The sequence below is a fragment of the Phocoena sinus genome, chromosome 11 (genome assembly GCF_008692025.1).
Source record: "Phocoena sinus isolate mPhoSin1 chromosome 11, mPhoSin1.pri, whole genome shotgun sequence".
NCBI classification, from domain to species: Eukaryota; Metazoa; Chordata; class Mammalia; order Artiodactyla; family Phocoenidae; genus Phocoena; species Phocoena sinus.
Genome location: NC_045773.1, coordinates 56,738,627 through 56,765,284, shown reverse-complemented (window position 1 = coordinate 56,765,284; position 26,658 = coordinate 56,738,627). Strand labels below are relative to the sequence as shown.

Here is a 26,658-nt window from a genome sequence, read left to right as displayed (position 1 = left end):
TCCTCCCAGGCGAGTCCCGGCCCGGCGGCCAGGCAGCCCAGAGGTGGAGTGGGAGGGTGGGAGGAAGACGGGCGTTCCAGCCACTCGGAGGCCTTCGGGTTTCCACACTCATCCCGGCGCCACGCCACCTCCTCAGGAGGCCCGCCCCCCTGTAAAATCTTAAGTGACCAAGACTAAGCGTGTAGCTCGTTTTCCTAGTCCGAGGGGGGCTGGGGGTCACCACGGCGCCTACCCCCTAACCACGTTCCTCGTGGCAGGAGGGAAGAAGGTCGCTGCCCATTACAGGGGCGCTCACGGGAACCCCAAAGGAACTAACGGGTCGTTAGGAGTGCTGCAAGGTTTTTTTCTCTGTTCTGTTGTGACGAACCCCAACTTGGGGCCAGTAAAACAGGGAGCACTCCTGGCCAGGTGTTCTCGTGTGCTTGCGCCCCTGACCGGGCACCACTGCGGCACCCACACCCAAGTCCACCCTCTGGGGCACGCCCCCCCCATATCCACAGCTCTAACTGCGCATGGTGACGGTGCCTGCTACACAGGGTCATTGAAGGATCAAGTGAATTTCTATCCTTAAACGTACCTGAAACATAGCATGCTTATTAGAGGCATTATTGTTTACCAGGTTGTCTTGCGTGTTTAAAAAAGAGAACAAAAAGATTAGCTGGGAAGAGCTAAATCAGTGCTATGGAAGGAAACTTTATATTCCAGCAAGTCTGGAGCGCTTACCCTATCCATCTCAAAATAGATATTAGTAAAGCCCTTTGTCAGAAATAGTTAAGTATGCTGGATGACTCCTTCCTGGTTTGGGTCTTAGTCCCGTTTTTTTCTAAATTTCCCAGAGAGTTACTTCTAGGTGGGCACCCATTATTCACTTACTGTATAAAGAAGCCTACAATTAGACACTGTTACATTAAGGCAAACATGCTGCATCTGTAATCCTCACAACACCACAGTATGTTTTCTGTTATTCCCATTTTACAGATGAAGAAGCTGAGCTTCAGAGAGGTAACTGGTTTTAAATCCTAGTTAGTGGAAGTGCTCTATTGCACCATTCTAATGATTCATTAAAGAAAGTTGTACAGCAACAAGGAAAAGGGATGAAAAGGAAAGAATATGGAGAAAGAGAGGAACTGGAATTAAAAAAAAATAAAAGAGCCTCCTAAAGTTGTTTAAGGCTTCAATCACTTTTACCCATACCATCACAAGGTAAATATGATTTATATTGAAGAATTAGTTCTGGGGTCTCTTAAAATGCAGCCTCCCTACCAAAAAACTAATTAGTGTATACAGAACATCTTCTATTCCCTTTCTCTGTTTTATTTTTCTATACAGCATTTATAACATTCTTTTATAACATTCTATATATTTATGCCTCATTATGTTTATCATCTGTATATACACACACACACTGATGTAACAAAATTATTTTAAAGGCAAGACAAGAAAAATTTAACATGCACTTTTTTCTGCCATCTGAGCCACTGCCCTCTCCCCTTTCATGTGTATTGTGCATCTGCATTACACATTAATTAGATCCCCTTAGAAGACACAGGAATGCCTACTAGCCAAAAAAAAAAAAGGCAATATCCTCCTGGCACCAGCAAGGTAATTCCTTAGGAGATAACATTCCTTTCTCAATCCTGTAAGGGGTCACAATGACCCACTATCACCTTGTTGGACTATGTAAACTGTCAATATGTTACTTTGATATATAACTGTTTGTCTCAAAAACTTACATAGCTGTGCTTTGACCTCTAATGGGCAGATCAGTCCTCAGAGCTTTCTGAAAGACTATCTTCTGGGTTATAACCCTCAGGTTGGCTCGAATAAAATTGTCCACTTCTTTCTTAGGTTGACTATCAATTAATTTTTAAATTATCGATTAATTTTAACATCAAACACAGATTAATGTGTGCTCCAGGCTTCCCTGGTGGTTAAGAATCCACCTGCCAGTGCAGGGGACACGGGTTTGAGCTCTAGTCCAGGAAGATCCCACATGCCACGGAGCAGCTGGGCCCGTGCACCACAACTACTGAGCCTGTGCTCTAGAGCCTGCGAGCCACAACTACTAAGCCCAAGTGCCACAACTACTGAGGTCCGCATGCCTAGAGCCCGTGCTCTGCAACAAGAGAAGCCACTCAACGAGAAGCCCATGCACTGCAACGAAGAGTAGTCCCCGCTCACCGCAGCTAGAGAAAATCCCGCGCGCAGCCACAAAGACCCAACATAGCCAAAAATTAATTAATTAATTAATTTTTTAAAAAAATGTTTGCTCCATGTAAGCTTCATGCAAACAGTAATTTTTTTGCCTGTTTCATTTTCCTGTTATATTCCCAGCATACCTAGAAGAGTGGTTGGCCTTTGTAAGCTTTCAGTACCTGTGTTAATTGAATGAATTTGGGAGGTGGGGAAAGGGGGAGGCAAACTTCCTTTAAGACCTAGGAGCATCCTGGGAGAAATCTGAGGATGTGGCCAAAGTAGTGACAGGAGCAAAGTAGGAACCTATACCCTTGGTGCCAGAGTTGAAAGAGCTAAGTAGGCGTCTTCAAGAAGGGCTTAAAAATATATGTTCAGGAGACCATGCTAGAAAATGAGTTTCTATTAATCCAACTTGTGAAAAGAAAATAATAAGCCCTTGGTTTATTTAATCCACAATTATTTTTTGAGTGACCTCTCTGTTGCCATGCACTTTTTCCACTCCTCAGTTCACCCCACCTGCTGGAAAAATAGTGTAGTAAAGGTCTGAATTATAGAACTGATTACTCTCAATTGCCCGCTTAATTCATATTCAGCCAGAGTTCATCCCGAGGTGATGGTTGCAGTAAGTAAAGAAGATAATGTATTAAAATTGCTTTCATGCAAATGGTGATGGCTATAAAATGTTCAAAGGTTCTGAAAGGCAAATTGTTCTCAGTATTTTAAATACTCATCCAAAATGTAGCACAGGGAAACATTTGCTAACCAAAGGTGAATCTGAACCTAAATTCATCACTCACAATGAACTTGTAGCACCTAAAATTAATGACATTCAGCTATATCCCAGATTCAGTACACTTCCTGGGTTTCTGGAACAGTAGGTAATACTAGCAGGGACTTGGATACAACCCCTTGCCAAGATCTTCATCCTGAGGCGTGAATAATCTTCCCACCAACAGCTCTCTATGAGCCAGAACATATTTTTTAAAGAAAAATAGCAGTTTCTCTGTCATTTTGAACAGCTTGGAACCATCCTTTAGCAGAGGATCCTTTGACAATTCTTTATCTCTTCATTGCCTCTTCTTGGTGCTAGCTGAAACTTAAATGTTCCCAATCATCTGATTCTATAAGGAAAACTAAAATCCTTGGAATAGTGTTTACAAGAGCATCAGAGCAGCCTCAGTGGGGAAAAGACAAAAGGAAAATAGTTGAAAAAATTGTTCCTCTTATTTCTGCAGGCTAGGCCTACAGATAAGCTGAAACAAGACAAAAAAACAGACCTGATCTCATGGAGTTCTGAGTGGGGACCGATATAGAAACAAATGCCAGCAATGCAATATGTACACTCTAATGTGGGAATCTCAATGAAGGAGAGTGGGATGACTTTTGCTAGAGGTAGAAGGGGCAGGGGACTGTCAACTGTGAGAAAAGGATGCATATGAAGGTGTCTGAAAAAGCTACAGAGATACAGTAGATTTAAACTGAGTCATGAATGATAAAGGCATAACTTCATCAAATAAGCGTGGGGAGAAAAAGGGCATTACAAGCAGAAGCAACAACAAAATCAATGGCATCACCTGAAAAGGCAAGGTAGTCCAGTGGCGAAGCATCCCCCTCTCTGGAGGCAAACTGCATGGGGCTGATTCCCTTTGTGCTAGTGGTTGTGTCTGTAGGCAAGTCACCCACCTTGCCAGTCTTCTTTTTAGAACCCCTCTGGACACTGTAATTGGGGTAATAGTGGCACTGTCATGGGTGTTCCATGAGAGCATAAGGCACAGCACATAACAGACAAGAAACACTCATTACACATTCGTTATGATTATCTGTTTGGGAAACCATGAGGTGGGAAAAAGGTGGGCTTAAGCTCATACTAAAGGAAGAGCCTTATTCACCAGGCCCCTGAGGAGCTTACATTCCCATTAGAGTGTAATTCCCATTACACTTCTCAGGGGCAGAGACCACACCTGTCTTGTCACTGGGGACACCAGAGTACCTGGCACATGGTGGGTACATAAAAAATATGGAATGAATGAGTGAACAGCACTAAGGAAACTGGACTTTTTGCTACATGCAGTTACAGACATACCATCAGAGAGCATTAAGGAGGGAAATGATATATTATAGACCATATAAAAGGATGGAAAGGAGAGATGCTAAGAACAAGATTGGTTCAAACTGCACTGCTCAACATGGCGGTTATTGAGCCCTTGAAATATGGCACATGTTAAATGAGATGTGCTGCAAGCTTAAAAGATTTGACACACACAAGAAGAGTGGAATCTTGTTATTCATATTGATTATATGTTGAAATGAAAATATTTTAGATATGTTGGGTTAAATAAACATTAAAATTAATTTCCCCTATGTCTTTTGACATTTTTTAATGTGGCTACTAGAAAATTTTAAATTACATATGTGGCTCACATTATATTTCTATTGGATGGTCCTGGGTTACAAAGCATGGGCTAAGGCAATGACAAAGGAAATAGAAAATGTAAGTTGATATAAGAGATAGTTTGGAAGTAAAATTGATAAAACATAGTGACTCCTTAGGTCTAGAAGCTGCAGGAGGAGCAACCAAAGATGATCCATGTCCATGAACAGGTTGAATTTGATGTCCTCGGGATAAACATGTCTGGAACTGAAAACTGAGCTGGATGTATATAGTCTGTGAAACTTATCTGTCTCCACTGAAGCACTAAATCCCTAGACCAGTATCCTCCCAGACACTCTGGAGCATATTATTACTCGAAGAGTTAAGCAGAGAGAGAGAGAGAAGGATACAGATCACTAAGATCAAGGTAAATGTGACAGGAAATCTATGTGTACACATACAGTTCACCTACAATGTAACACCACGATCACCATCATTCCTCTTCCTTGATAGAGACACTTCCCCTTCAAGACTTAAAAAAGCATTTTAAGAGAGAAATTATTTGCAAATGATACATCTGATAATGGACTGTTATCCGAAATATGTAAAGAGCTCTTAAAACTCAACAATAAAATAATACACACCCAATTAAAAAATGGGCCAAAGACTTTAACAGACAGCTTACCAAAGAAGATATAGAGATGGCAGTTAAGCATATGAAAATATGCTCAACATCATATGTTATTAGGGAAATGCAAATTAAAACAACCATGAGATAACACTGCACGCCTGCACGCCTGTGCAATGGCCAAAATCCATAACATTGACAGCTCCAAGTACTGGTAAGGATATGGAGCAGCAGGAACTCTCATTCATTGCTGGTGGGAATGCAAAATGGAACAGCCACTTTAGAAGACAGTTTGGTGGTTTCTTACAAAAATAAACATACTCTAACCATATGATTCAGCAATTGTGCTTCTAGGTATTTACCCAAAGGAGCTGAAAACTTATGTCCACACATAAACCAATGTTTTATAGTAGCTTTCTTCATAATTGCCAAAACTTGGAAATAATTAAGATGTCTTTCAGTAGGTTAATAGAAAAAATAAACTGAATATACAATGAAATATTATTCAGCACTAAAAAGAAATGAGCTATCAAGCTGTGAAAAGACACTGAAAACACTTAAATACATATTACTAAGTAAAAGAAGCCAATCTGAAAAGGCTACATACTATATGATTACAACTGTATGACATTCTGGAAAAGGCAAAACTATGAAGACAGTAAAAGATCACTTGTTGCCAGGGATTGGTGGGGTGGTGGTGAATGTGGATGAATAGGGAGAGCACAGAGTATTTTTACTCTGTATGATACCATAATGACGGATACATGTCATTACACATTTGTCTAAACCCATAGAATATACACCACCAAGAGTGAACCCTAAGGTAAACTATGGACTTTGGGTGATTATGATGTGTCAATGTAGATTCATCAGTTGTAACAAATGCACCATCTCGTGGGGGATGTTGATAATGGGGGAGGCTGTGCCTGTGTGGGGGCGGGTCATGTAGGGGAACTCTCTGTACAATGGACCCTTTTCAACGATTTTGGTTTCTTACTAATACATACAAAACCTTTTGTGTGTCTGTTTCTGAATTCTTTTTGCACATATATTCAAAAGTAACTATAATTACTGAAACTAAAGATTGTAAGCACTATCATGGCCAAATAACATAGCAAGTTAGGAAGGGGCCTGGGACCAACTGGACTAGACTAGCTGACACTCAGCTCATTGTTTCTTCAATAATGTTGAGGTTTTCTGAGTCAGTTCATAGTCACTGGTCACCATCTAGTTTGCTCAGGCATTGGAATAGTGTCATCTACTGTTGAGGAACAAGCGGCAAGTGAGTACAGGATTGGCACTCCGAGATGTGCCAGCAAACTCCTTTTAAAGAGTGTTGTATGTTTTGATGTAGGCAGTGTTCTTTCAAAGTCAGAGTCTATATTGGTCACACCTAGGCACATCTGAGTGTGGTTTATATTTTTGTTGCTTTCCAAAGACTATTCCTCTTAGTGCTTGGGCTAGGGAAGCGCTGAAAGACCCTTGTGGCTTATTTTTTTTCTTCTCAGAACCACTCTTTATATATAGTTAAGTTTTGATAAATGTTTACCCCTTTTACGAAAGTGCTCCCTTCAACCATGTCCATGACTGAGACTACAATGAATTTTGGAGAAGCACTCATCTGAACCAAAGGGGAAATCTAAAATCTCAAGGTCCCATTTTGAGAAACATAATACAAAAACGTAATAGACTTCAGGGAGGCAGAGATAGAAAAAACATTTTTTGCCAAGGAATCAAAATGCTCAGAACAAAACTTTCCATGAGTGAATGTTAAAGTAAGTACTTATATTGTTTTAGATAATCTTGGGATATTCATAATAATCCCATTTTAAAATAATCTAAAACTAACATTGGATATATCACTTAATGCCTCTGGACTTCTGTTTCCTCATCTATAAAATGGGGATAATTGAGGCCACAATTCCTTATCTTCAGTTGCAAGCTTCATAAATCTCTGAAAAACTTATGGCTTTTCATAACTCATTTGGCTACAAAAACCTAACCTAGACTGAGATGAGGCTGTTTATAGTCTTTATCTCCTTACTGTAGATGCCCATATTCCTCATTACTGAAATATTAATGCGTCTGAAAACAGGATGTTGTCCCAGACTCTACTAGGGTTGTTTCATAACATACATAACTGGCATTATATCACTTGTCTAAATTCTGATAAATTCTGAAATCTAAAATACCTGGCCTTAAGGGTTTCAAATAAAGGATTGCAGACCTGTAATACTTGTTCTGTTTATTTCAAAGATGTTGCAAAAGCCAAATAAGATAATACATAAGAAAATATTTGACAGAATGGTGCTGTACCTACTTTAACTACAGAGAGCCCTGGGGATGCTACTTTTTAGAACTCTGGTGTGGAGACTCTCTCCTCCTGTTGTAGGAGCAGCTTCCACTTCTACGTGTCTTCTTCCAGCCTCCTTTCCTGTCCCACACCCAAGCTGTCCCTCTCCCTTAAGATTTCTCTTAAAGACAGCTACCTATGGTTAGGGGTTCATCCCCACCCGGACAGTTTGAGTATCTCTCATTGTTCTGTAGCTTTGCTAAACTCAGGCTGGTAAGGAATTGCCAACAGAGAGTGGAAAGAAATCAGATTAAGTGGGAACATAAGCCTTTGAGGTGCTTCTGAATGTTCTCATCATTCTGGAGATTTCTGCAATCTTCACTGCTTGAGGCCAGAAGCCAAATATAGGGTACGACCTGCACTTGTATGTGAAACAGGACACATACTTTTCCCTTTCTCTCTCTCTCTCTCTCTCTCTCTCTCTCTCTCTCTCTCTCACACACACACACAAACACACACACACACAAACACACACACACACACACACACACGCAACCCAAGCCCCAGTCTATTCAAGTAAATTATGGTAACTTTCTTATACCAATTGATTCATTTGGTGGGAATAGCAGTTCATCACACGTCACTGGGCACACCCACCCACACAACAACTTCTCTTAAATATAATTGTGTCCTTGTAACTTGGGGTAACTAGGACTGAAAAGTTACTGAAAAGGTAAGCTTTCCTTTTACTTGTTTTTCATAACTAAGGTTCATGGAGACGTTATACACAATTGAAAGTTGAGTGGGGAGAGAAAGCTGAAAAAGATATTTTACAAGGTATGAAGCAATGAGCACGAGCATTTCATCTTTTCTTAGAGACAATTAACAAGAAAAAGCACTGAGAATTTGTTTCCATTTGAGGACTGAGAATATATCCCCCACGAATAGGAATCTTAGTATTATTATTCACCAGTGATTAGTATTATTATTCACTAGCTGTATCTCCCCTTTAAACAACAATTAACAATAGTGCTTATAATATAAGCAGAGATACAGACCATGGTTCCAGTCATTAGCTGCCCTTTGTATATAAAGATAGCCTGGTACTTATCATCAGTAAGACATGTTCTTCAAGACTTTGGTGCAATAGCAGAGATAAGTTGATATGGCTCTTTCCATGTGCTACCAATGGTATGCATTTGTGAAAATATATTGTCAGAGTTAGCAATACAAGTCTGGGATCACAGAACACATGGAGGCTAATTGGTGCATCCATAAATCACATCTATTTCCTAGTGTTTATTGGTCCCTGTGGATCCATCTACTCAAGGATAGAATCCTTTCAATTCCTGAAAAGCAATTTGGCAGCATGTATTAATCTCAAAAAAAAGCATATACTTCAATCCAGCAATTTCATGACTAGGACTGTCTTGTAAGATGTCATAGCTACAGATATAAATTTACATACAAAGGGGTTTATGCCAATGTTATGTGTGAAAGTGAAAAGTTTAAAACCATATAAAACTGAAGCAATGAAAAAATTATTAAATAAATGTTTGCATACCAATATGATAGAATATAATGTACTCATCAAAAAGACATTCTAAACTTTAATGGAAAAATGCTCATGGTATCAAGTTTTGTTAAAAGATCTGGATACAAACTTGATATAGAGTATAATCCCAGTTATAACTATCTATCAATGAGTGATCAATTGAAAGTAATATTAAAATTTAATTAAAATATTAAAAATTAACAATAGACTAAAATGCTAACAGATGTTGCTGAGTAGTAGGATTATGGGTGATTTCCAAATTTAAAATTTCATTCTTTGTAGGTTCTACAAGTATCTACTATGAATAAATTATATTTAATTGAGAAAAAAGCTGTAAACATTATTTTTAATACAAAATAGTCTAAAATACTAGTGGAAATTTTACAATGTTTTACAATAGGAATATTCCAAACTTAAATACCACTTTTAAAAAGCCAAACACATTAAAGCTAAACAGTGTAAATACAGTATAATGATATTCATAACCTGTTAAGAGGGACCACTTCTCTCATTGAGGCCAAGTCAAAACCTGAATGGGTTAAACTAAAGCCTGCCATGAAGTCTGTTGAGTATGCTGGGGGTTCCGAAGGGAGAAGATTGTTAAGTTATTAAATAAATATTCTCAATGGCATATTTTCTGGATAAGAATTTTTTTTTTTAATGAAGAGAAAGAAAACTGCAGGAGTTTCAGAAAGTCTTGTATCTAGGAGACTAAATCCAGCTGGTAGAGTAGCCCATTACCTAGCAACCTAATGAAGGTTTCATAAAGGTGGCCTTCAAGTCCATAGGTCATCAGCATCAGCAAACACAAATTTGAATTAGAAATTTTCTGCCACTTATTATAACCAATCTTCAAAGATGTGCCAAATAAGCCTTCTTTAGAATGAAAGCCTGGTTGGAAGTTAGAGTTGTTGTCTTTGCTTTAAATTCTGTTCGACCAGCGTTTTCCAAGTGTGCTTGTTCATAAGGATTGTCTGGGCTACTTGTGAAATATATGGAGTTCCCTAGAGATCATGATTCAGCAGATCTGTGATGGGGCCAAAAGGAATCCATTATTTTAACAAGGGCCCTAGATGATTGCTATGACCAGCAATATTTGAGATATATTATAAACTTTCATTTCCTTTCTATCAGTTCTTGCTAGTTCTAATTACATGCTATCTTATCTGTTTGATAACTGTTTAACATGTGCCTCTACCAGCAAACAGCAAGTTCCATGAGAGCAGAAATGGTATCTATTCATTCCTGCCCCTCCAAGGACCTGTGTGGTACATATGGTGAGCAGCTGAGTAGACATTTCTTGAATCAATCAATCAGTGAATCAAAATTTCTTTTGTTGTATCTAATAAGAGACCACTTTAAGTCTGAATCATCCTCAAGCTTGTAGGTAAAACCCTGCCTCTGGAAAACACAATGGAACGTAGAATATATTATACTCTGGGAGGGAGTGACCTTTTGTTACCTTAAGGAGAGTACCCGAGCAAAACGGGAAGAGTATTGCAAAAGAGGAGATGCTGACTGCCAGACACATTAAGACATCACATTCATAGAGAAAACAAATATCCTGTCCATATCTACCTATCTATCTAGATAATACTTATTACTTAGGCAAGCATACTGCATGCTGATCTGATAAGAAAAAAAAATACAAGACATAACTTCCTGGCTCCTTTGAGGCCACTCTGAGGGGAAGAGATTGCCAAGCAGGTGAAGGGCCAGTACAACTGAATAGGGTTCCACTTTCTTCTAATATTTAGACTCACCAAGAACTACACAGGCAAAGAATATTATAGAAAAATTTTTCTCTAGTTTTTGAAAGATTAAATTAGAGATGAGTATTGAATATTAATTGGTTGAAGTATGGCCCTTGTATAGTTAAATAAATTATACAGTAGGCTACCATGAAAATACAGTAAACGATTGCATACATAGCCACTGAGCAGGTGTTTATAAAATGCTCATTGAATCAACTTGTCAGGACAGAATTAATTCTGGAGAGTGAGCTACATGGAGTTCTCCAGCTGTAGCCTATCTACTCTACTACCTCCACCAGCCCCCATGGCACTGTCCACAGAGATGGCACCTCTGCCCTCACTATGGGCCATCACACCTAGAGAAGCCTGTTACTACTGTGACCTGGACTTCAGAGGACTGAGGTCACCGTTGCTACTTACTCTTGACTCCTGGGTAAGCCTTCACACTCACCTGTCAAAAAGGTGTGTCTGTGGGTGGGGGGGCAGGGATGGTCAGAAGATGAATTGCCCATGGGCACAACTGACTGGCCACCTGTTTCTGCAAATAAAGTTTTATTAAAACTTAGTCATGCCCATTCATAAAAGTATGGTCTAAGGGTGATTTCAGCATTACAACAATAGACTTGAGTAGTTGTGACAGAGATCATCTGACCCACAAAGCCTCAATTATCTACTGTCTGTCCCATTAGAGAACAATTTTGCCTACACCTTGCCTGGATGCATGGGGCCAGATCATAGCAATTATTGTAATGAAATTCTTATGTGGCATTTACTGTTCGCCAGGTAGTAGTCTAAGTTCTTTTCATGTGTTAATATTCCTCACAATCCTATGAGGAAACTAAGGCGCTAAGAGGTTAAAATAACACAGCTAACAGGGACCAGCCTAGATAGGAGATGTACTGCAGAGTAAGTAGGTTATCACAGGGCTCCAAAAATGATGAACAAAATCATAATTTGGAAGCTCTAGTAGAGAAGCAAACAAATCATGACGGACATTGTAAGAACAATGCGATCATGGAAGCAGGTTATTACTAATAACCACATTTTGATCAGCTGCAGATTTCTCTTGTGTATGGAATTAGATGAAAAAGTAATGTTTAAGAAAATTAAAAACACAGAAATTACCCCAAAAAGCTGTCTTCAAAAATTATTTACTCCAGAGTTTCTATATTTAAAGTATAATTTATGCTTCAAGGTAGTCCCTTTGAGATACTCTTCATTTACTAAAAGTAATTCAAAATGTTTTTGAAACTTATATTTGAAAATTATCTTCAGAACCAGTTTACTCACACAAGAAACCCAGTGTTTTTAATTTATGGTTCCATAGTTATAAAGTTTATTTTAGTCCCAAGTGGTATTATTGATATTATTTAGTTTTATGGCCCGCTTTATTCACCAGATATGACCCCTCAGAGACTTCTGACTTCTTTAGAGAAGTAAATCCACCCCAAAGCAATTTTAAGGATGAAGATTTTCCATAGCCTTATCTGAATAGTTCACTGCTATACACCAGAACCTGGTGTAATAAATGTTCAAAAAATATTTGTGACCAAATGGTGACCTTCTCAAAAAGAAGTTCCAAAAATGTTACAGGAAATTACAACTACTGGAAAATCCATCAGGGTGGTTGCTTTGAAGAAACATGCATTTGGCTCATCAAATTCCTCTGATTCATCTATTCAACGAACACTCATGGAGAGCCAGAGATAGTTACATAATTTGTGGGGCCCAGTGCAAAATAAAAATGCAGGGTACCTTGTTCAAAAAGGAGGAAAAAAGTGTTTGTTTTTTTTCTTCTGAGTCTCCTTCTCAACCCGTCCTTTCGTTTTTTATTTGCTGCTCAGCATCGTGTCCCCTTGGACACATGGGTACTTGCAAAGAGAGTGCATATCCTCACAGATGCTGCAGACTCTGTGCAGGACTCCACATGTGAGCACAAGAACCTGCCCAATCCCTCATTGTTCCTGCACCAAAGCGGGGTGCTGGAGGGGAATGGGCGAGGGAGACAGTGATCACGGGTCGGAGGTGGAGGAGCCTCCCAGGGACCAGGTGGAACTAGGTGGGACCAGGTGGGAGCCTAGGCTCCACGCCCCTGGCACATGCTCCATCATTCCATCGACTTCACTTATAAAACATTAAATCCAAAGACAAATGATTCAGAATTTCAAGACTGCACTGATGAGCGATAAACCCCAAATGTTCATCTCCCTTCCAAGTGCTCCTGAAGATGGCCTTAGTGAGAACCCACTGTGTGCTAGGCCACGTGTGTAGCATGCAAACAAGACAAAGACAAGGTCTGTCCAGGAACCTCTATGTCTTAACAGGGAGAGCAGATAAGGAAAGAGGAAATGATCCTGCAGCGTTTAAGAGCATTGATACAAACACAAGCAGACCCTGGTAGCTTGTGTCCTGGTGTCAAGGAAGGAGTCTCCAGTACAGAGACTGCTCAGTGAAACCTAATGTTGAGGAGGAATAAAACCAGAGGAAGATTGTAGACAGAGGAAATAGCCCTGGATGAACTAGGGGTGGAGAGCATGGGACATTGCAGGACCTGAAGAGGCTGGCTAGATCAGGAACACACATTTCAGGGCTGGCAAGTGGGAAGAGGGGGCTTTCTCCATTATGTTAGGGAATTCCAACATTTTCTGAGGGCAATGCGAGACATTTAGAGGAATTTAAGACGGTGAATGACTTGATCAGACCTATGTTGTCTAAAATCATTCAAGTTGCAGTGCGAAGAAGAAGAGTTCCAAAGGGTGGGAAATTTGGCAGAGAGAGCAGTCAGGGTCAAAGGAGAGGCAGTAGAGGGCAGTTTGGGGAGGTATGGGAGGCACTAGGTAACTAAAGGGGACTTGCACGGTATAAGGAAGAGCTTGGATACAGAAGATTGAGGCATGTAGAATTCCCTTCAATATTAATCTGGTAGGTGGGGAGCAGAAGTATCAAGACAGAGCAGGCTGAAACCTGCATTGAGCATGCTTCTTTGGAGGCCTGGACAAGATTAGCTATAGGCTCTGGCCACCCGTTGTTCTAAAATTGTGACACAGCATTGAAACCTGAGCGCTGTTCTGGGGCCTGTTAACAGCACTCAGTTCCACACCTTTCCTTACAAAAGAACTTACTCTGCAAAGCAAATATAACAACGCTGGGGGAATGTTATCTCAGCAATTCCATAAATGGACCACAGGTAAAATATGAAGACACATTTCGTTCCCTTTAAAAAGCATGGGATATGTGTCTCTCTTTAATCTTTAGGCCTGTGCACATAGAATAGCATCATGGGGTAAATGTTGGGGAGATGGTATCCTAACACATTCAATTTGCCCTACAACTTTCTGAGCACATGAAGTATCTACTGTATTTTAGCAATCCCTAGCTTGCCTGTCAGGTGCAATAAAAGTGACTGATAGTTTCAAAAGTAATTTGGAATCTGAATCTCATTTGCTGAACGGTGTGGCGAGTGCTGTAAGGGATAGCAGAGCTGGTCCAAGGAGCTTGTTGGATGTGCAGAACTGTGGGCATTTGTACACACTTAAAGATCAGGAAGCACAGTTTTACTGTCTCCTTTCGGACCATAAGAAGGTTATCATTTGAGCTGGGAAAGCCATAGGCAACCACTGAGGGCAGAAATTTTAAAAACTGCTAAATAATGTGGCATGAAATAAAAGGGTAATAAGACTTAATGAGAGAAGGGCTATCACCACTAATGTTCTCACAGGATATCAGAGTACCATTTCACTTCGGGTTGGGTTATAATTAATTGCTTTCATGCCTTCCATGTTGAATACCAATAAGTTCCCTAAGGACTAGAGACATGGCCCACTCATTTTTGCCTCCCTCTCAGCTCTCTGTACATTTTCCATAAAGTACATAAAGATTTGTTAGATGAATGAATTAAACACCTTCGTCTTTGGTAATATGATCCTGGCTGGTTTTTAACAGATTAAATTTTTAGGGGGATTTTCTTAGTGAAGACATAAGAAAATGTGCAGGGTCAGGACGTCTCTTGTTCATCCTTTACTGCATGCCCTGGTAGCCCCAACATTGCCCTTCAGCTCTGCATGGGAGGAGAGGGGGAAGCTGACCCTAACTGCACAGCAGTAGTCTAAGTCAAAGATATCAAACTAGCTCTTCAGGAAGTGAGCCGATTAAATGTGATTTCCTTAGATATGAGGCTAATAAACAAAATTTAGTTAAAGAATCAAAACTCTTTAGATTCTTATTTTCCCTAAAATGGTACAAATAACTGATATCCTGTGATAAAAATAAATGAAGACCATGGGAAAATTTTCTCATTCTTCCCCAGTGCATTGTCTCCTCTTTCATGCCTTCTATGACATGAAAATCAGCAGAAGAACTTCTCTTTTCTTTCCCTTTTTGCTGGGTGGTAAATACCAGCTGGAGTTTTGTGAGCAGTGAGTAATACACCTGGCACAGGACCAAGGTAACTGCCACCTGAAAACTTTCCACTCTGCCATTATTCTCCAGCTCAGGAGTCTTATGGTCCAAATGGACGACTGGAGGAAACTACCCGTGTGAGCTCTCATTTATTTATTTTAAAATTTATTTTCTGTTGGACTATAGTTGATTTACAATGTTGTGTTAGTTTTAGGTGTATGGCAAAGTGATTCATACATATGTATACATATACATATATCTATTCATTTTCAAATTCTTTTCCCATGTAAGTTATCACAGAATATTGAGCAGAGTTCCCTGTGCTATACAGTAGGTCCTTGTTGGTTATCTATTCTATGTATAGTAGTGTGTATATGTCAATCCCAATCTCCCAATTTATCTCTTCCCCCACCTCTCACCTTTGGTGACCATAATGAGCTCTCATCTACAGGACGTTTCCTATGGCGTGAGTGCCTGCTCAGGCTGCTGTCAACTCTCCATGGCCCTGTGCCCAGCCCATGCTTGAATGTCTAATCTCACAAGGGGTTCCTCCTGTTTCTTGGCACACAGCCAGCTCTCTCTCCCTTGGCCACAACTTGGCACATTCTCAGGGATGGAAACCGACTTTAATATCATAACAAGAAAAATACATTCAGACCATCAATGTAGCAGAGGCTGCCTTGACAGTTCCCTGCATGCACCCCTCAGGCTTGATTTGCAGGCTTCCAACAGTCAGTTTCTGCCTCTCTGTCCCTCCCGGCCACTTCCTTAAGCCCAGGGAGACTGCTGCCCCTGGGCACAAAGCAGACCTGAAGTTGAGAGAACAATAAGCCCTGGTGACTAGTACCCCTGCTTCCTTGCCCTTCCGTCAAGATAATTCTCCAGTGTGTTTTGTTTTTCACAGTAGGGTTAAGCTCCTGACTACCTTTGATAGGCTGCATTCTCCATCCCTATATCATCACCTGCTACCATCTAACATTTCCTAAATCTGGGAGGACGAAGCTTCCAGAGCCGCGTTGTTGAGGAAGATCTCAATCCCCATTGGAATGAGGTATTTGAGGTGATCGTCACATCAATTCCAGGCCAAGAGCTAGAGATTGAGGTTTTTGACAAGGACCTGGACAAGGATGACTTTCTGGGCAGGTGTAAAGTGAGTCTCACCACAGTCCTAAACAATGGCTTCCTTGATGAGTGGCTGACCCTGGAGGATGTCTCATCTGACTGCCTACACTTGCGTCTGACCCCCCGTCCCACTGCTGCTGAGTTAGAGGAGGTGCTGCAGATGAACCATCTGATCCAGACTGAGAAGAGTGCAGAACTGGCAGCAGCCCTGCTCTCTGTCTACCTGGAGCGGGCTGAGGACCTGCAGCTCCGAAAAGGTACCAAGCCTCCCAGCCCTTATGCTACTCTTGCTTTGGGAGATACTTCTCATAAAACTAAGACTGTTTTCCAAATGTCAGGAGTGCCTCCTCTCTCATCAGGAAACCAAACTCTGAGAGCCTGGAGTTGCAGGTTCCGGGTGAGGGGACTGGCACACTGGGCTTGTTATCCTTGCCTCTCTCTGAGCTCCTCGTGGCTGACCGGCTCTGCTTAGACCACTGGTTTGTGCTCAGCAATGGTCCAGGGCAGGAGCCACTGCAAGCACAGCTAGGGATCCTGGTGTCCCAGCACTCAGGGGTGAAAGTTCACAGCCACAGCTACAGCCACAGCTCCTCTTCTGAGCGAAGAACCAGAGCTCTGGGGGGGACTCCCTCACATCACTTCCTCAGCCCCAGAGCTCCGGCAGTGCCTAACACACAGTGACAGTCCCCTTGAGGCTCCAGCCTGGACTCTGGGCCAGGTGAAACTGACTGTTTGGTACTACAGTGAAGAACACAAGCTGGTCAGCATCATTCACAGTTGCTGGGCCCTTCGACAAAATGGACAGTATCCCCCCAACCCCTACGTGTCACTGTTGCTACTGCCAGACAAGAACTGGGGCACCAAGAGGAAGTCCTCACAGAAGAAGAGGTCCCTAAATCCTGAATTCAATGAATAGTTTGAGTGGAAATTGTCCCTGGATGAGGCCTTTCGGCGAAAGCTGGATGTCTCTGTGAAGTCTAGTTCCTCCTTCATGTCAAGAGAGCATGACCTGCTGAGGAAGGTGCAGTTGGACCTCGCTGAGATAGACCTTTCCCAGGGTGCAGTCCAGTGGTATGACCTCATGGATGACAAGGACAAGGGCAGCTCCTAGGAGCCAGAGATTACCAGCCTGACTGCTCTGTCTCCTTGCCTTGCCTCTCGCTGCATCACCACCTCAATGTGATGAGCCTAAAGCTTGGAGTCCGAGGGCAGAGCCTACACCCCTCAGCCATCTCACCTCCCAGGCCCATGATAGGGCCTTTGCGTGACCAAAGAGGAGGACTGTATGTTACCCTTTACTGCACGGCCTTTATCCTTCTGGGCTCCTGGGACAGGGACGTGAGCTGGCTATTTCCTGCTCTGCCTGCACATTCTCCTTTCTGCCCAGCTCCTCAGGACCTTCTGTGTCTGTGCCTGGCCACTGGCAGCACTAGCAGTGGCTAGCATTAGCTTATGCCAAATACAGCTTTTTGAAAGACCAAAAAACAAACAAACAAACAAACAAATAAAACCACATAGTTTTCCCAGGAAACTACTAGCCCTTGAATTTTTGTCTCAGGTCCATTTCTGGGGAAACCCAAACCAAGATGATCAGTGGGCTCCTCCCAAAATTCTTGTAAGAAAAATTCCAAAGCCAAATGGACATCATTTAAAAATCATCCATAGGGCTTCCCTGGTGGTGCAGTGGTTGAGAGTCCACCTGCCAATGCAGGGGACACGTTTTTGTGCCCCGGTCCGGGAAGATCCCACATGCCGCGGAGCGGCTGGGCCCGTGAGCCATGGCCGCTAGGCCTGCGTGTCCGGAGCCTGTGCTCCGCAACGGGAGAGGCCACAATGGTGAGAGGCCCGCGTACCGCAAAAAAAAACCCAAAAAACAAAACAAAATCATCCATAGGATGATTAAAAGTTGACAATTCATAGATAAGCCAAGACTCAAATTTGCTAAATTTAACTTCTTTCACTTACAGCATCAATATTCAACAAACCTGCTTCTTCGTGCTCTGAAAGTGTTCTTATGACTGAATGACCTCTGTTAGGAAATAGTTTAACAGAATGCATTTCCATTCATTTTCATGTGCTTTGAAGGTTATGGCACAATCCTCTGATTCACAGGTGTTTTCCAAAACTCTCATTCTGTGACCTTGGCCATTTTAGCAACTACCTTCCCTGGGAATGTGCTGTGCGTGAAATCATAGTGGCTGGTACACACAAATTTTTATTTTTAGATTTATTTACTTTTCCTTTTTCCCAAATACTGATACTGATACTTTTTCCCAAATACTGATACTTCACAGAAGAAGAGGACCTGGATGAGGCCTTTCAGTGAAAGCTATACTTTCCCTTTTTCCCAAAATACTGATGTATTATTTTCCTTCTCTTCCCTTCTTACCCACATTTCTCCCTTTGCTTATTTCTATCCTGTCGTTTCTCTTTTTATGACAAAATGATACAATCTCACATAGTGTGCTGACAGTGGATGCTGTGTGCCCAACACATCCCTCTTGGATCAAGGAACTCACTCCTCCTGCTGAGGGATATTGGCAGCTGATGGCTCACAACTCAGTTCCTTTTCCAAAATTGTCCTCAGCTGAAGGAAGCTACCTTGCCCAAGATTATGCTCCACCCTGGGGACAGCCTGCATCCAAAAAGACCCAGATACTTTGTCTCAGTTTGGAACAACTCTGAAGGACCATCCCAGTTCCTAAGCTCCTCATGGGATCAGCTGAGGCTTCTTTTGCAATTGCATCATGGTTTACCTTCTCCCTTTGCCTGTCCTGCTTTCCTTACTCTTCACAAGTACTATTCCTGACAGCACCCTCAAATTAAACTTCTGAACGACTCTCTTAGAATCTCAGAGTCTGTTTCCCAGGAACCTGACCTATGACACAAATAAAATAAGATCAAGAGGGATAAAAATTCATTCATTTAGATTTACTATCATCTGTGCACTCTGCCTAGTATATATAAGATTTATATATAAGATGGTGTCACAAAACCTTGGAAGGTGTTAGTATATATTTGTATATTCTACTACTAAAATGTATGGAAAAATAAAGCATGTAGATTTGGTTGACCCATGGGAGACAAGTGTAACAGCACCTGATATACAGAAGAGTTCAACAAATATTTCCAGAATTATTCATTCAGCTTTCTTACAATAAAATGTGATACACACTTGTCTCATAACTCAATGCTTCAAAGATTGTGTATTTTAAATTGAAGACAGTGTTTTTAAAAAAAATGTTCACATTTTAATCTATATCCAGGTAAATAAAACAATTTAAAATAAATTATTTCTTAAACTGCAGAAATTGTCAGATCAATTTCATTGAGTAGGCACTCTGGATCAGTTTCTTTACCTGAACCCTCCCTAAGTTACTATCCATTACCATATTTAATAAAATCAAAATCCCCAAGAAGCAAGAAAAAAGACTATAAATTAGATGGTTCATGCTATCCAGCTGGCTGTTCATGCTACACCTACATCTACTTTTTGATAGTTGAATAGGTAGATGGAATGTAAACAATGTGCATTTTGTTGAAAGAGAATTTTAAAACTTAACATACCTGAAAATAATCCACCATCATCCTTAATGAGCAGCTGTGTCTTCTCACCATCATTGCGGGGAAACAAGGCCCCTGTATGCTCCCTGAGGCCTCCCATTAATCACCACTCAGCCTCTCACTCACTAAGCTCCCATCACTCTCATTTTCATCCTTGGAGAATTTATGAAAATCTTTCCTGGTGACTTTTTCCAAACTCAGTCTTATTTGGTGTGTGTTTGGGGGGGTGGGGGTGGAGGTGACAAGATTTATAGAAGAGCTATCACTACCAACAAATTAATCAGTTAAAACATGAAAATAGGGCTTCCCTGGTGGCGCAGTGGTTGAGAGTCTGCCTGCTGATGCGGGGGACACGGGTTCGTGTCCCGGTCCGGGGGGATCCCACATGCCGCGGAGCGGCTGGGCCCATGAGCCATGGCTGCTGAGCCTGCGTGTCCACAGCCTGTGCTCTATAACGGGAGAGGCCACAACAGTGAGAGGCCCACATACCGCAAAAAAAAAAAAAAAAAACATGAAAATACAAAGTGAGCCAATGGTAGACTAAAAATGAGAAACAAAAGAAAGAAAAGGTGAAAGGATTATGTTTCTGAAATGTTTCCCATGAGTTTCAAGAAGGTACATCCATTGGTGCTGCCTCCTTTAATTGCTAGCTACTCAAGTGCCTTATTAGTTAGGGTCATCCTAGCAGTTGTAATAACTAGACCTCAAAATATAAAATATGCAAGCCTAATCCAAGTTTATTTCTTGCTCAGGCAAGTTGTTTCTGGGTGATGGGAGGCTCTCCTGCACCTCAGGCCCCTTTGTACTGTGTCCTGGGTGTCATGTAGCCCTCGCTTCCCTGAGGACTCACTTTCATCAGCATCCAGTCAGTAAAGGAAGAAATAGAGCGAGGAGGAGACATAGCTATCTCTTAAAAGGCTTGGCTCAGAAATGGCACAAATCATTTCTGCACATGTTCCATTGGTTGGAATTCAGACTCACAGCCACAACTAACTGCAAGGGAGCCTGGGAAATGTGGTCTAGCGTTGTATGCAGGAGGAAGAGGAAACATTCTTGCTGAACAGCCAGCAGACCCAGACACAGAGCCTTTGTGAGGCTTAAGGAAGACAAGTGAATACAAAGCTTCTCAAACGACACTGGGGGAATCTTAAAGGTGCCAGTGGGCTGACTACTGGAACCAGTCAATGGGAGTCCATGTTCTTCAGCCCTCCTCAGAGTGCCTAAAACTTAACATTTTAAAATAATTCTAATTTTTCAGTAAGAGTTGTACCAATACACCACCAAACTGATCCTCACAGTAAAGCACTTTGTCTCTCCAAGACAGGATAGATGGCCTCTTAGGGACAGACCAAAGAATTAAGTCAGTCTTTTCCTCCCTCCCTCCTTCTACTGAAATAGTCACATTGTTTGGGAAGGTTTCTGAGATCATTATCTGGATGCCTCATCACTCTGACACTGCTACTTTGGGCACTAGAATTTCAATCTTGAAGTCCTGTGAAACTTAACCAGTTCGTTTTCTTAATGTTTTGTCAACAAATGGATAGGCTCTTTTCATAAAATGACAGTTAAGAAAAAAATAAGCATTTCTCTTGACCTATTCACACAAGAAAACAGTGACTCTTTCATTGCAACATTCAAGCCAGAGATGAGAATTTTATTTGAAGATGACAACTGGTGGTTAATGGTATTCTTTTTGTACTTACTCGCTCTTCCAGATGAACGGCAGAGAATAATCGGTATTCTGAAGATGGGTTCACAACAGGCGAGCTTGCAACCCGTACTGTGTTTTTTTAATTCAAAAAGGACATTCCTGAGGGTAAATGTGATCAGGTTTATACGTCAAACAAAACTGTCTGTGTGGGAGGCTTTTGCTTTGTAGCCTAAATGGTTAACTCAGGCGTGTCTACACATAAAACAGCTGAATGATAATTAAGAACTGTCAGTGAGCACCACCACACTAGATATTATCAGTGTTTACCCGCAGTATCTGCTCATATTTACAAATCACTTTATAATGTTCATGAAAGTATCTTACCTCAATTATTTATTTGTAACTAGTCATATAGCATGGGTGGATAATGTTTTTTTTAATTGCTGGTTACATCCCCCAAAGAAAAACCAACCTTGTAATTAATTTAGAGCTGTTTTTTCTTAAAGAATTATTAAACATCAAAATCACTTCTTTTTTTACCTATGCAAAGACAGCCCAAAAGTACATGTCTTACAAAAATACTTTAAAATATGCTTTATTTCCACATTGTGGCCAGTTAAGAGAGGAAACAAAGAGGATGAGAAGAAAGAATAGGTGGGAGCAAAGGATGGGAAATAGAGACAGAGAGGTGAGTAGATGGAAAAAGAGAAAGAAAAGCATGAGTGACAGAGGAGGGGCATGAGAAAAAAAGAGCAGGGGAAAGGATGAGAAAGAAAAATGGAGGAAAAAAGGAGTAGCAGATTGCTTTCTTGAGTGGAGTGGGGGACATTTGGACAAAGTGCCACCATCAGGGAAGGGAATGGGGGGAAAGTTTTCTCTCCTATCACAGCCATTATGATCAGAGCAATGCTAAGATTGAATGAGATCAGGTCCAAGGTAGGTCTATCAACAGGATGAGGTTTCCCACACCTGCTGTGGACTCTACGAAGAGCCATGTCTCTTTAGTCACTTAAATGATTCCTCACAATGATTCCTTCTTTATGAATTTCCTAGGTTCTTAGATTCTTTTTTTTAAATTGACATATAATTTAAATACCATCAAATTCACTTTTTAAAAGTATATATTTCAGGGTTTTTGGTAAATTCACAAAGTTATACATTCATCACCACTACTTAATTCAAAAATATTCGTCACTCCTAAAAGAAACTGCATGAAAACTAACAGTAAGTCCTCATTCCCTCCTCCTACCAACCTCTGGAAACCAAAAATCTCCTTTATGTCTCTAGCAATTGGCATATCCTAGAAATTTCATATAAAGGGAATCACATCATATGTGGCCTTTTGTGTGTGCCTTCTTTTACTTAGCATGTTTTTAAGGTTCATCCATGTCATAGCAGTATTCTTCACTCCTTTTCATAGTTGAAAAATATTTCACTGTATGGATATATCACATCTTCTTTATCCATTTATTAGTTGATGGACATTCTAATTGTTTCTAGTTCTTAGTTATTATGAATAATATTGTTCTGAACGTTCCTGTACAAGTTTTTGTGTGAATATATGTTTTCAATTTTCTTGACTATATGCCTACAATGGAATTGCCAGATGTAATGGTAACTCTATGTTTAAAACTTTGAAGAATTACCAGAATTTTTAACAGAATAAAGATCACCATTTTATTCACACCAGCAATCTTGGAGTGTTCCAAATCCTTCACAACCTTCCCAACACTTGTTATTGTCCACCTTTTTGATTCTAGTGATCCTAGTGGGTGAGAAATTGCTCTCACTGTGATTTTGATTTGCATTTCTCTAATGACTAATGATGGTGAGCATCCTTTCATGTGCCTATTGGTCATTTGTTTATCTTCTTTGGAGAATTATCTAATCAAAACCTTTGCCAAAATTTTATTTGGGCTGCATTTTATTATTGAGCTATAAATATGCTTCATATATTCTGGATACCAGACCCTTATCAGATATATGATTTGCAAATATTTTCTCCCATTTGGTGGGTTTCTTTTCACTTTCTTGATGCATAAAAGTTTTAAATTTTTATAAAGTCCAGTTTATGTTTTCTCTGGCGGATTATGCTTTAGGTGTCATATCTAAGAAACCATTGCCTAATCCAAGGTCATGAAGATATACACATAGACTTACTCTAATAAGGGTTTTATAGATGTAAGTCTTACATATTTAGGTCTTTGATCCATTTTTTGGGTTAAATTTTGTGTATGTTATGAGGTAGGTGACCAACTTCATTATTTTGCATGTGAATACCAGTTGACCTAGCACTATTTGCTGGACTATTCTTTCCACATTGATTTTTCCTGGCACTCTAGATATTTGTCCATTTCATCTAGGTTATCTTATCTGTTAGTATACAATTGTTTATAATAATCCCTTATAGTCCTTTTTATTTCTGTTGGGTTGGTAATAGTATCACCTCTTTCATTCTTGGTATTAGTACTCTGAGTCCTCTTCCTTTCTTTGTCAACCTAGCTAAATATTGTCAATTATTTTGGTGCTTTCAAAGAACCACAGTTTGGGTGTTTTTATTTTCTCTATTGTTCTTCTATTCCCTATTTCATTTGTTTCTGCTGTAATCTTCATTATTTCCTTCCTTCTGCTTGCTTTGGGTTAAGTTTGTTCTTTCTTTCCCTAGTTTCTTAAGGTGAAAGGGTAGGTTATTGATTTGAGAGCTTTTTTCTTTTTATATAGGCATTTAGAACCATAAAGTGAGCATTGCTTTCATTGTATCCCATAAGTTATGCTATATGTTGTGCTTTTGTTTTCATTCATCTAAAAGTATTCCTAAGGTCATGTGATTTCTTCTTTGACCCATTAGTTGTTTATGAGTGTGTCATGTAATTTCCAGTATTTATGAATTTCCCTGAGTTTCTTCTGTTATTGATTTCTAACTTCATTTTTTTTATGGTCAGAAAACATACTTTGTATGACTTCAATCTTTTTAAATTTTTTAAGACTTCTTTTATAAGGCTTAATATATGGTCCATTCTGAAGAATACTCCAAGTTCACTTGAGAAGAATGTGTATTTAGCATTTGTTGGGTGTTCTATAGATGTTTGTTACGTCAGGTTGGTTTGTAGTGTTGTTCAAATCTTCTTTTTCCATGGTAATCTTCTGTCCAGCTGTTCTATTCATTATTAAAGTAGAGTATTGGTGTGTCCAGTTATTACTCTTGAATTTTCTACTTCTCCCTTAAATTCTGACATTTTTGCTTCATGAATTTGGGGGCTCTGTTGTCAGGTACATATAAGTTTATAATTGTTATATCTTCCAGATGCATTGACCATTTTATTACAAAATGTGTTGTTGTTTTTTTTGTCTAGTAAAAATTTTATCTTAAAGTTTATTTGGTCTGATATTAATATAGCCAGTCCAGCTCTCTTTTGATTGCCGTTTGAATGGTATATGTTTTTCTATCATTTTACTTTTAACCTATTTGTCTTGAATCTAAAGTATGTTGCTTGTAGACAGCATATATTTGAATCATTTAAAAAATCCATTCTACAAATCTTTGCCTATTAATTGGAGTGTTTAATCACTTATATTTAATGTAATTACTGATAAAGTAGAATTTCCTTTGCTATTTACATTTTGCTATTTGTTTTCTACATGTCTTATGTCTTTATCTCTTCTTTTTCCATTACTGCCTCCTTTTGTGTTAAAGTCCAGTTCTCCACTATTAGTAATGTTAATTCTGATCATTTGACAACTAAGAAATATCAACAACCCTGAGGTTGCCCAGGTGACTTTAAATCTCACTTGAGATATTGATTGTTCTTCACTATTCCAATAAAACCAGATCATGAGAAAGACTTCATGATATAGTTTAGGGTTTAGTCACCACTTGCTAGAAGAATTCAACATATTATCAATGACAATATAAAATATTTTGAAAAGTTTTATTTTGTGTCTTAACTCCTTTCATTATTCATTCACACACAAGATGCTAAGTGCCAACTCAATTCTAGGCAATGACATAGACACGGGGGAAACAACAGTGAATAAGATAGACAAGGTCCCTGTCCTCATGAAGCTTAAGTTCTAGTGGAAGAGACAGTCAATGAATAGATGAACAAGTATATTCTAAAACACACAGCAAGATAAGAGCTAGGAATAAAATACGGTATGGGAAAGATGTAGAGATGCATAGTGGAGGGGATATTTTAGATTGGAGGATTCTGAGAAGTGCTCTCTGAGAAAGTGGCTTTTGAACAAACGCCTAAATGAAGAGAGGGTTCAAGTCATAAAGTTCTGTTGGGGTAGTGTTTGAGGTAGAGAAAATAGCTGCAAAGACCCTCAAGCAGAAGCGTGCTTGGCATGGTTGAGGAGCAACAAAGATTCCCATGTGGCTGAAGAGAAATAAGCAGGGGAGAGACTGGTGAAAAATGAAGCAAGTTAGGTAGCCAGTGTTCATATATGCATGATCTCATAGGCCTTATTCTAAGCCAGTAGAGGGTTGTGAGCAAAAGAATGGTATTGTTAGCTTTCATTTTTAAAGGATCACTCTGGCTACTGCATGGAGAATAAACTGTTGGAGGACATGAGTGAAGTTGAAAGACCAATGTAGTGGACACTCCTTAAGTTGATTTCTAATAAGCTATACCCTCGTATTGATACTCTCCCTGAATTCAGGCAGAACATATGACTTACTTCTAATGAACAGAATATGGCAAAGGTGATGGGATTCAATGTCACGGTTATGTTACATTACATAAGACTTCATCTTAGCAGACTGGAATGTGAGACATTCTCTTGATTCTGTTGAAGAAGCAAACCATCTATGACCTAGGAGTGGGCCATGTGTCAGAGACCTCTAGGACCTATGGGCAAGGCAGTCCCCAGCCAAGAGCTGGTAAGAAGCTGAGCCCTAAGTTCTATAACCACAAGACACTGAATTTTGCCAACTATTTGAGTTAACTAGGAGGTGGATCCTTCCTTAGTTGAACCTCCAGATGAGAATGCAGCCTGCCAACATCTTGATTACAGACTGTCAGTTGCTGAGCAGGGTCAGTTAAGCTATTTCCAGACTCCTTCCGGATCCATGGAAACTGTGAGATAATTAATGTGCATGGTTTTAAATTGTGAGATAATACATG

The 26,658-nt window shown here is 40.1% G+C and overlaps 1 pseudogene; it reads left to right on the top strand.

The window, feature by feature from the left end:
* The first annotated feature begins 16,184 nt into the window (after window positions 1-16,184).
* LOC116762503 lies at window positions 16,185-17,512 on the top strand (annotated as a pseudogene).
* Window positions 17,513-26,658: the final 9,146 nt, after the last annotated feature.